Below are 11,576 nucleotides of genomic sequence, written 5' to 3'. Positions count from 1 at the left end.
ATTAGTGGAATAAGAAGAAAAAAAAAAAAAAAAAAAAAAAGGAAAGAAAATACAACAGGTGCCAAGATACAGACATGGACATCCTGCATCGTTTCCTAAATGATTTTAGAACAGTCTGTCCCTATCCAGCTGCACACTCTGTGTGTTTTCACGCCATAATCTCTAACGTGCTTAAGTACGTGCTTACCTGCCGTGCAGACCAAGGCTGCCTATGTGGACCTGTACAAATGTTTTCTTAAGTTAAAACCTTTGTCCCTGCGTCCTTTGAAGAAGCCTTCAGGGAATAAACATTCATTCAGAAGGGGAAAGGACTGTAAGAGCACTTCAATCAATGGCCTATGAAATATGTAATCACTGAAGCTACACCAGCTTATGCTGGCTGAAACAGGATGAAGCTCATTTGCTACAGTACAAAGGTATAGGTGGAAAAAACCCACACTTCTAAAGTGGATTCAGAAATCCAGCTCTTTGCACCCCTCTTGCTGTGATAGCGGAGCTGACAGTGGATGATCACGACAGCTGTCCTCCCTCGCCGTCGAGGCAGGTTATTACTGCTGTTTGCCCCAGCGCTCGAGAGACCTGTTCACCATTTTTCAGCTGGCAAAAAGAGGACAGCAGTCTCCCTTGGCATCACCCAAATTAAATATTGAAAATGTTTACGTTAGGGAGAAACGTGGCTGAGGATTTGGGAAGCTCTTCAGACATTATTAAAATGCACTAAGTGGTTTGCTGGCAATTGTCTACTACTGTCACCGACTCAGGCTGGATCTGGTATATCAGAAACTCCTGCATGCATTTTTCTTAATAAAACCTAGATAAGAGAAGATGACACAAGATTTTTGACCAGGAAACTTGATATTTCGGTGTTGACATCTCCTACTAAGTATTCATAATAAAATTTCCCAGGAAAGACAGACAAATTATGTTGTGAAGCTTTTACTGGGCAGAGTTTAAGGTGTCTTTATGTGAACTGATTTAAAACTTCTGCATTCTTCTTTTTCTACCAGCCAGAAGCAGAAATTCCTTCCAGAGTTACCAGAACTCTTATTACACTAGCGAGATTGATTCTTCTGATAAACCAGTTAAAGCAAAATACAGCGTTGGATGAGAATACGGCAGGGTGACCTGCCTGACTGAGATTTAGTCCCAATAAAACTGATGACATATTGAAGGGCTGTTGAAGCCCTGACTAATATTGTATTTTCTTCTCCAGTTGAGGGTGACTTGATGTTACAACCTGTACTATGGGGGTTTGTGGATCCTCAGCTGCTAGAAAGCGTTTTTCAGCAGCAATGCCCTGGAATGCTTCCCATTACCTGCTGCTGTCTCCAGCTAGCAATAACTCTTAAGAGTTTGTTTCGGATCTTGAACTTACTGCCATAAGAGTAGCATTCATCAGCTCAGGACTTGAGTTTGTAATGTATTTTTCCCGAGACTACACCTTAAGCCAATCTAGAAATGGAAGGGAGTGAGGATACCTACTTATTAAGTATGGTAGGGCTTTTTTACTCAATGAAGTTTAAAAAAAAAAAAAAATCCACCGGAAATCTAACTTGTGCTCCATTGCCTACACCAAGTGCTTATATTTTTTCCAAGTGCATATGAGATCTCAGCCAACAATGGGGACTGTGAGAAAATATTGATAAGCTAGTTCGAAGAGCAAAAATTGCTGTTATTGCGCAGAATTAATTTACTCTGGAAATGAGAAACATATTAATAAGCATCCTGGGCTGGACCCGCTTCTGATTCAGCTTTGCAAATAGATAGCTTTAATATAAAGACTGATCCATTTATAAAGGGGTTTTATGGTGCGCTTGCCTATGGCAGCAGGGGACGGGATTCGCTGACCCTGAGAGCCCTTGCTAGTGCAACGCTCTAACTTTCAACACTGTTAAAGTTTCTATGTTCACCTGATGGTGAAGAAATACACATTAATCATCAGTCCTTGCAAAGGATCCTGCAGCCTCATCTTCTGAGGTCTCAGACCTGTCGTCAGAACTGGATTGCTTTTGTGCTCAGGAGCCCATGAAGGTTTTCCTTATATAAATGTCTTGACAGAGAGCGTGGGTGTGGGAGACCTGTGGCTTTGCAGGAGAGGGGGATGCTGAGATGGGGCTGCAGCTCCTGGGGGGAGGATCAGCCCCTCGCTGCACCGTGGGGTGGTGTCCACAACGCGCTCTGGGGACCACAGCATCTGACAGCGTGGATCAGCCCACAGAGGATACATCACTTCTTTCCCTCGGCACGTAGAGAGAAACAAAAACCAAGCCAGGCAAGTAATATGGTACAAAGGCCTTTCTAAACTGAATTGTTCTTCTCTGAAAAAAGAAGGAAAAAAGAGAATGGAGGTATCTTCCTACAGCCAGCTTTTGCCAAGCGTCGTGAGGAATAACTAGCAAGAGAAATCCATCCGCAAAGCCTTGGTGGCTAAGAAGAAAGATTTTTACACATGCCAACTCCACCGTGGCCACATTTATAGGAATTTAAAGTGTTACTATGTGACAACAGAAATAGCTGTATGTTGGCAGACCTTTTTTTAATGCGTTAAAGGGTCATTAATCATTTCCTAGTGTTCCAACAGTCAGATGTACTTGATATCTTCATTTACTTATAACGTTCATACCAGCTCCTCAGCTATCTTCATTTCCTTGGAAACAGCTGTTTTGCCTGTTAAGAAAAACAAAGTAATATTTAAAAAATAAAAAGAGAAAGTGGAAATACAATAAAGGCAAACACAAAAACTTGAAGTTTCTCGGTAAATACAGACCTCTATTACATACACGCAATCAATAAGGTCACTTGTGTAGTAACTCATAACAAAGTACAGTTGACAATGTGTTATTTTTCTGCTGGAGAATATAATGTGAGGCTGAGCATGCTAATGACTTTTGGAAACGGGCAATGACAAAGATTGATTAATATCAGTTGACAGCCTGTTCCACAGCTCCAAAGCAGGAATAGCAATGATTGATTTGCCAAAATGTGGGGCACAGGCTTTAGATAATAGAAAGGCTACATCTGAGCTCAATTTGGTTTCAAAAACATGATTTAAGGGACAAATGTTTAACAGTAGTTAAAAGCTTAAAGGAAAAGACAGAAGTGTAGAAATATTTTCAGAAGGCACCTAATTTTAATGAATTTTTTCAATGTCTAAGTACCTTTACAAGCCTGAACCAGTAGATGGTTGAGTTTAGGAGCAGAAAGCCTGCATAAAATGCAGAAACAGAAGAAAATTGCGGGGGGGGGGGGGGGGGGGGGGGGGAGGTGGAAAGCCAACATAATTGTTTTCTGAAAATCACAGAGAGACATCATCAGCATCTTAGAGCAGCAGGTTTCAATGATAAAAACCTCACCTAATGTCAACTAGTGAAGGGTCACTTTCTGTGACGATGAGGAGCAAGGTGAACAAACAGCCATGACAATGTGTAGGGCTGCATGCTCACTACTCAGGCTGCTAGGGCAATGTAAGAGAAATATCACACCCCAGGCCAACAGGGATCCCCACATTTTTAGGCAATTGCATATTTGACAGAACATGCTCCCCCTGGGAATAACAGGGGAGGAGAAGTGATCCCATCCTCACCTTGGGGGGGCTGAGGGATGGGAAGTCCTGTCAAAAATTTGACCCATCATTCCCATTTCCTCTTACACTAACGAGTTCAGCTTTTCACTAAGCACAGCCCGAGCGCCCCGAGCCTTAGAAAAGCCAGATCAATAAGCAAATATCTATACTCATGCTCCATTTATAATTATTGCGTCCAACGCAGCATGTAAGAGAAAGCAGGAGAGAAGGATGGGGAATTTCATGACAGATGTCCACCAAAGGGCTAGTCTTCATTAGGGATGTGGTCATGTGTGAAGAGCTGAGTTAGCTGACATGATGCTGGCTGTTCTGCTTAGACCAGGCCAAATTGCAGTCGGCGCTATGCCAGCTAATTGCGATTAAACCCCACTGCTAATCAAAGCAGAGCCTCTAAAGCGATTCCATCACCCGCCTCAGACTGCTGCAGCCACCGACTTTGCAGTGTAATGCACGATCTCAGTTGTATCTCACAACGTGACAGTCTGAAAGCTGTACAGTGCAGACCTAATTAGGAAAAGAAGGCGTTAAGATAAACAACAAAAATGCAAGCATTTTCACAGAGCACAGAATCTGTGAAAAAGTGGACAAGCATTTGACTAGGGGAGCTTGGGGGTTTCCTGGGCTTCATTCCAAAAAGCATCTTTTAAATACAAATAGTGTTATATTATTATGTTATTTTTCATAGCAAACTCATGGAGAATGCAGCAGGCTCCTGAGGAACTGAGGATGGGAGCTTCCCTTTCCACTCAGGCCTTTCAGGGAGGGTCTGAGTTTGGGGATTTATGACCTTTTGAATTGCGTGACATTTATCAAGATGCTTCCAAAAAGAAATGTAAGACCCTCCTCCTCTGAGGTCAGCTCATTTATAAATCAGTAGTAGCTACAACTGACAGTGTTCATGGTGTGCAATGAGAAAATAAAGTGTTCATGGTGTGCAATGATAAGCCAACCTTTTAAGACCACCAGCCACCCTTAACTAGTAAAGTCTGCAAAGAAACCTCCATCCTGGGTATGTTGTCCCTTAGATAGGGCTCTGTTGATCATGCACTAAAGAATTGATGTGCCCGTTCCTGGGGACAGGTTACTGACATGAAGAACCCCTTTGCAGCAGTAGCTGTGCCAGAAATGAGGATGGGGGGCAGATTGGCAGCAGTACAACATTTTTATTGGTTGGTTGATACTCATCTCACCTTCCTTTGGTCATCTCAAAGTCAGGCATGGAAGGTCTAAATAAGTTATCAAAAGGCTTCTTCTGCCACTTGTGGATAAAGGCAGGTGTTCTCAAAGGGACTTTGTTTCTTCTACCCTGGACACCTCATTTAATTGTGCTAGTGGACGTAGCGTTTATGAAAGGAAGAATTTGAGAAAACCTATACAGTGAATTATAGTTGTAACACTCATGCCAAAAAGCAGTCCTTTTCTAAAGCACAATCTGTAAAGTCAATTGTGGTTACCAGCTCCAAAAACTCAAATAAGTTCAGCCAAGAGCTGAGGGGAGTGACCCACAGAGGAGTCTGCAGGACATGGGTCTTTTCTCCCAGAGCCTGTCCTGAGGTCTCCTTGGCTCCAGTGCATGCGTTTGCAGGTGCGTTTGTAATACAGAGCCTTCCCTTGTGTGCATCAGCAGTCGGGTCTGGTATTACTCCACCTGCATGGAAAAATATGTGATGACATTTGCTGTCTTCCTTGGTTTTTAATATCTTTCCACAGGATCAGAGGCCTTGGTGATTGAGCAGGCAGCATGATGGGCAGAAGCCACTGATACTGCTTGTACTTCTGACCTGAGTAATTAGACACAATTCAGACCCTTGGAAGTTATTTCATTTAAGGGGAAGTTGATGGGTCAGGTAGCTCCACTGCAGTGACAACCGCATGAAGTCCAGCTTTTTTAGAAAAAAACAGGGATCAAACCACTGAAAATTACCCCTCCTCGTGGCTCCAAAGCCCTTTCTAAGCTCCCCTCAACATACACCATTTCCAGGTTCAGTGTTTCTTTCTCTGTCTGCAAATCCACCCATAAAACACTTTGCAAAAGAGCATCCATCCAAGCTCTGGGCTTTCAAAATCCCAAACAAGATTCATTTTGCCTTTTGTGGGGGCAGGTGCACTGTCTCTTACAGCTGTCATATGAAAGGTGGTGGTTAAACCCATTTGTCTTGATAGGCTTTAGCTCAAATCACAGTAACATCATACAGTGCGTTGTTGAAAATGAGCCCTGACCGTAGAAATGTTTAGTACTGAAATCATGCTTTTTAGGACTTTGTGAGCCATTCCTCAAGTGAACTTTCCCTTAGAAATCAATAGAATTGATTTTGTTTATGCTGGACACTTTTTGTGTGGCTGCATCGAGGATGCTAATTGACAGGTCAAAATCTGTACATGGAGTTTGGTAGAGAATACCTTGGAAGTTTATATTTAAGGGACAAAGTTAAGTGATTATAGATGTCACTCTAACTTTTAATACCAGAAGGAATCACAAACAGGTTTTAATATTTGAGTTCACAATGAAAAGCTACAGCACAAAGGACACTTACACCCCGCTGCCATAAAGCTCTTCAAGGCTCAGTTTCTCTGCTCTGAAATGTAAAGATGGGAAAGGTCAGGGAACATCGATTAAGTTGCTTTTCTGGACTAGCTACAAGTTTTAAGACTTTAGGAGAACTTTTGCTTTTATTCCCACTTGCAATTGGGAGGAGTATTAGTATGTTTTTGCTAGAAGTGGTGGCTAAATCAAAATGTTTATCTTTACTACTAATATCTATCGAAGTCTACAAACAGAAACCAATGAGGCTTTTTGATGCCTAATCAAAAAGTTTGTTAGTTTCAACAAAATGTGCAAGAGAACATTTTGTATCGTAGAAGCCAGTTAAGATCTCATCTGAGAATTACTTTGCTTTCATGCACAAAAGGGCATAAAGTTCCTGTTAATGGAGAAATAAGAACAATTATCTTTGGAGTGAGTCGAGTTTGAAATACCTCTGAACTATACAAAAACGATGTTCTAGGACACCTTGTGTCCTTTTAAGACATGAGTGAACTCATACTCTGGCTTTCAAGATAAAAGGAAATAGCTGACCTTTGATAGCCTCTGGTGATAGTATCCCACATGAATGATTTAACTGTAAGATTAACCAATGTAATGAAGTGTTTTAACTATCGTTTAAGGTATACTTACTGTGATATATGGTATGCTTTGCAAATGCTTATGTGAATAGAGTCAATCAGTTCTTCACGTAAGTGATGACTGTTGTCCTGCCCTGTTGACCAAGAGGAGAAACCCAGGAAGCTCTCGAGGACAAGAAAAATGTGACTTTACTTCTGAGAGGCTGAGGAAGATCCAGTGGCCACTGCACACAAACGAGAGCAGATAACCTGCAGGGAATTTCAGCTGTTTCAGGATGAACAAAGTTGATTGTCAATTTACTTTGTGGTCAAGACACTCAACCTGATTAAAACCAACACATCAGGCTTAATGCTAAGAGAATGTTACAAACAGCACAAAAATAGTGTATAATGCTGCAGTAGAAGTCAACCATGGTAGTTATCACCAACACAAGCTGTATGGTTAAACTCGATGGGGCAACCTTATAAACAGATCAGCCATTTATCAAACCAGCCTTCTTCTGTAGCTCTATGTACACCTTCTGGGTCAGCACTCAGAGGAGATGTGAAGCATCACTACAGACTAACCTGTGATGTACATTAAATGACATGCACTGAAGTTTGGTAGTTACTCAAGTGCTCCTGTTGAAGGGCCCTTGGAGGGACTCCTCCAGGAGAGAGCTGGCCCTGCTGGGCAGGGGGTGCGGAGCTCTGATGGAGAGAGAAGTTATCCTGAGGAATGAGTAAATAAGACAGCTCCTTTTTAAAAATAAATATGTTTCTGTAGAACAGCTTGGCACACAGACTCACATATTTATGTGTATAAATAGTCACTGCCTAAGCTTGTTTTGGGCTCTGCTGTCTCATATACATTTTTATGAAGCAGTTCTCAAGCTGGGAAGATATGAAGGGTGAGGAGAAAGGGAGGGCATTTCCTGGGAACTGCTAGAAGCACAGTTGGGGATATGCCCGAAGAAAGTCCAGGAGGTGAGGCAGGGGTAAGTAGCATAGTGCCGGGGTTGGAAACATCTGGCCAAGAAGAGGAGGAAGGAGGGGATAGACTGGGCAGAGACCATGGCTGCTGGGAGCTCCTCAGCCCTGCTGCCCACTGCCCAGGACCCTGCTGAGCTGTGGCTGGTTCTCTCTTTCTCCTCTCTTCCTACTCCACGTACTCTTGTTATTCCACTCCTCCTTTCTGCCTCTTTGCTTGGTCCCCAGGGGCTCCTCCAGGGTACACAGGCTTCCCAGCAACATCCCACTCAGATGCATGCAACAGGCACACACACATGCCAGTTAAACAGCACTGAATCAGAGGGGAGGGAAGCTCAAAGCAAAGACTTCTTGACATGCATTAACACAGGGCCCAGAGCATCCAAACCAGGGACAGCTGCAGTGAGCCATGGTGCCCGGAGCAGGAAGGATGCCACTGAACAGATAGAGGATGCCTCAGGGTGATAGGTTCTTGCAAACATTTTATTATGAACCTTGTGTTATTTGGGGTTCTTGAGCTTTTCTGTTCAGGTGATTACAAGAAAAACCCTTAACTTCAAGAAAAAATAAAAATCCTGCTTCTTAGGGTGCCAGAAGAAGCTTTAAATTTGGATCTAGGAGTCCAAAAGCCTCAGAAAATACACTCAAAAGAAACCCAAAGCTTTCTGAATGTTATCTCATGAAGTCAAAGCTTTTCATGATTTCCTGCGATTGTGCTCATGATTTTTGCAACCTAGGACTGGGGGTTTATTTTCTCTCATTTCCTAGCCTCAGGGAATTACTTAAAGAAACTCTGTGATGGCATTTCTATAATAGGGAACAATCCAGGGCTGGTCAGGCTAAGCAGCTGTGCCTCCCCCTTTTCCTGCTCTCTTCCACCTGGCTGAGTAATTACCATCCTGCATTGCCTCTTGTTCAGAGGATGACATTATTCCCTCAGCGGATAACACGGTAAAATAAACTTTCCTCACAAATCCCATTATCTCCTGGAAGATCCTCTCGGAATGCAAATCAACAAGTTCAGCAGAGACGGGAGCTCAACAGCAACCCTCAGCCTCAATTCAAGTTACCTCCACGCTGCAGGATGAGACAATCTGGATTACCGAGAATTACCTGGGCAGAGCAGTGACTCTGCATCTTATGAGCCCTTGTTCCTCAGATCAAAGAGGTTTGATGGGCATTTAATTAAAAGATAAAGTAGCCAGCCATAAAACACCAGACTAACCTTTTGAGTATACAACTCAAGTTACAATTAAAGAATGACTGTAATTGTCAGATTTTTGGACTTCACCAGCAATACACTCCATCATTAAGGGATAAATTGACTGTTGAGAAAAGTCAATTTGCTTTTTAATGTTGTCATAGGGCAAGCTGGTTCAGGCAGTAAGAGCTCACAAGCAATATTGGGAGTCTCTTGTTCCCCCAAATCCGGGGAGATTCCTGGATGAAATCATAGCTGCTCTTTTCTTCTTTCAGGACTGCACCAGAGGAGTGCTGGGCCCAAAAGAAGCCATCCTCACTCTTACCATACACATTCTTTCTTGATGCGGCGTTACACTCCCCCATGCCCTGGGGAAGAGCAGCCAAGGAGAAAAGCTCATTTAGAAGATGTATGTATGAACACTGGAGGTGCTGTTAAGAGTGTGCTGTGAAATGTGACAAAGAAAGTAACTTCAATATTATCTGCACTGGGTTTTCTTTTTCCCAGCACAGTGATGTAACTATTGCCTCACTGTGCAATGCTGGCTGAGACAAGGTACCAGCAGTTAAAGACAGCACGATCAGCTTCTATGTCTCTTCCGTCACACACACTGACTGTTGGTATTCACTGGTTTATCTCATAGGAAAACGCTGGTGCCTTGTCCCAGCTACACAACAGGACAGCAAACTCTTGCAAGTTAACACCCAGCAGAAACATGCTTTTCTTAAAAAGAGAGACACAAGTTGCACAGGGAGAGGAAGCATCTCCTACCAGAACAGCTGATGCAGCAGGAAAAAGCAGATTGACTCTCAGGTGCAGAAGCCCCTGAGATCTGCTTCAGCAGTGAGGTCTTATTTGAAACAGCACAGTTTGAGAAGTGTTTCAAACCAACACGGAAGCCAAAGCCGGTCCGCTGCCATCTCTCAGACGTGCACAACCACTGCCTCAGAGCCCAAGAAACCGAGGTACCAAACTCATGTAACACAGCACAAAGCCGAACACCTCCTTAAGCAGTGCCAGTGGAAAACTACTGGTCCCCGTGCCTCCCAGCCCTATGTGCCAAGTCCTCGCTCCAGCATTTTGCTGATCACCTCAGTTGCATTTTTCACATATTTGGTGCTTAACTGTACTTTTCTCCAGCGCATCCTCTTACTCCATCACTGTGTATATTTACAGTCTGCTCTGAGGATGATTTACATTAAAACCCCGTGTTAGCACAGTGAAACCTTTTGCATGGAAAAGTCCAGAGCCATAAAACACTTACAACATAACAAAAATGGTTTCCTAAATCTCTGGCTTACTTCAAGATACAGAAGAGGCTATTATTTTCACTTTACCCTCTGGATCTGTTTTTTGTTCCTTTTCTCTGGCTGAGTAGCATTGTAATCTTGGAGGAATGAGTCATTATGCAGCCTTGATAAGAAGGGCAGAACCACTCCCTAAGCATGTAGAACTGAAGTCCCCTTTGATACAGGAGCTGTGATACTCTTCATACGTTTGTTTCAATAATGAAATGTTTCAAAAATATTAAAAGATCTACAGACGTTAAAATGTCTGGATGCTGGCAAGCATAACTTTGAAAAGTTAATTTTGCATTCAAAACCAATAAAGCATTGGTCAAAGTGACACAGGGTTCGGATTTACCCTGGATAATTCCTTTGCTGTAAGACATTTAAATTAAATCAGTTAAACTCTGACTGCGCTTAGTCATTGGGATGTCAGTACTAACACACCATGTTAATTGAAACAACACTGAAGAGTATTTTGACTTTAACTTAGCAAAAGATGTATCAGCTTAGCTGTAACCAACAAGCAACATATTCACACTGCAAAAGCGATTTTAAGGGCTCATTCTGAAAAAGAATGCTAGCTAACAAGAGGCTACAAGTCAAAACAGCCACAGGGGAAAATGAACCAGGAATTTGTGTGGAGGGGAGAGAAAGAGCAATAGGGAGAGGGTGTCTGCAGAGCCCTGGTTATGCACAGGGGCATCTTGCTGCTCTCAGACCTGAGGTGCTCCGGCCCCACCGGGGTATTCACAATATGAGCCCCTCCGAAGTTGGGATTTCCCTTGGTGAGTAACCATCCTGCAGGACCCGAGCTACAGAGGGAAATATTTTGCATTTAGAGGAGGAAGAGATTAGAGAGACTATCCAGACTACTGTGCAGTGAAAATATATCTGCTTTGAGCAGGCACTCGATTCAGAATGAAACTTAATGGCAGGTGGGAAATTTACTTGAAGTGCAGTGAAAATATATCTGCTTTGAGCAGGCACTCGATTCAGAATGAAACTTAATGGAAGGTGGGAAATTTACTTGAATTTCGTCTCCAATCCAGTCGTTTCATTTTAGGTATTGGAAACTATTTAAAAAGCAAGTAATCTTCTTGTTCAGGAAGATACATGCAGCCCTATAAAGCTGCTTTATCTCTATATTGTTATTGTCACACAGAGCAGACTTAATTACATTAAAATTGTTCGAAAAGTTGCCAACAAATCAGCTGTCTGTCTTGGTTACAACAATATTAATGTATTTGTTTCCCTTGAAAACAGTCTTTCTTCTCATAGAACCATAGAATAGTTTGGGTTGGAAGGGACCTCTAAAGGTCATCTAGTCCACCCCCCCTGCCATGGGCAGGGACATCTTCAACTAGATCAGGTTGCTCAGAGCCCCGTCCAACCTGACCTGGAATGTTTCCAG

This window comes from Aptenodytes forsteri, unplaced genomic scaffold (genome assembly GCF_000699145.1).
Source record: "Aptenodytes forsteri isolate BGI_AS27 unplaced genomic scaffold, ASM69914v1 Scaffold53, whole genome shotgun sequence".
Classification (NCBI taxonomy): Eukaryota; Metazoa; Chordata; class Aves; order Sphenisciformes; family Spheniscidae; genus Aptenodytes; species Aptenodytes forsteri.
Note: the sequence above shows the minus strand (reverse complement) of the source record.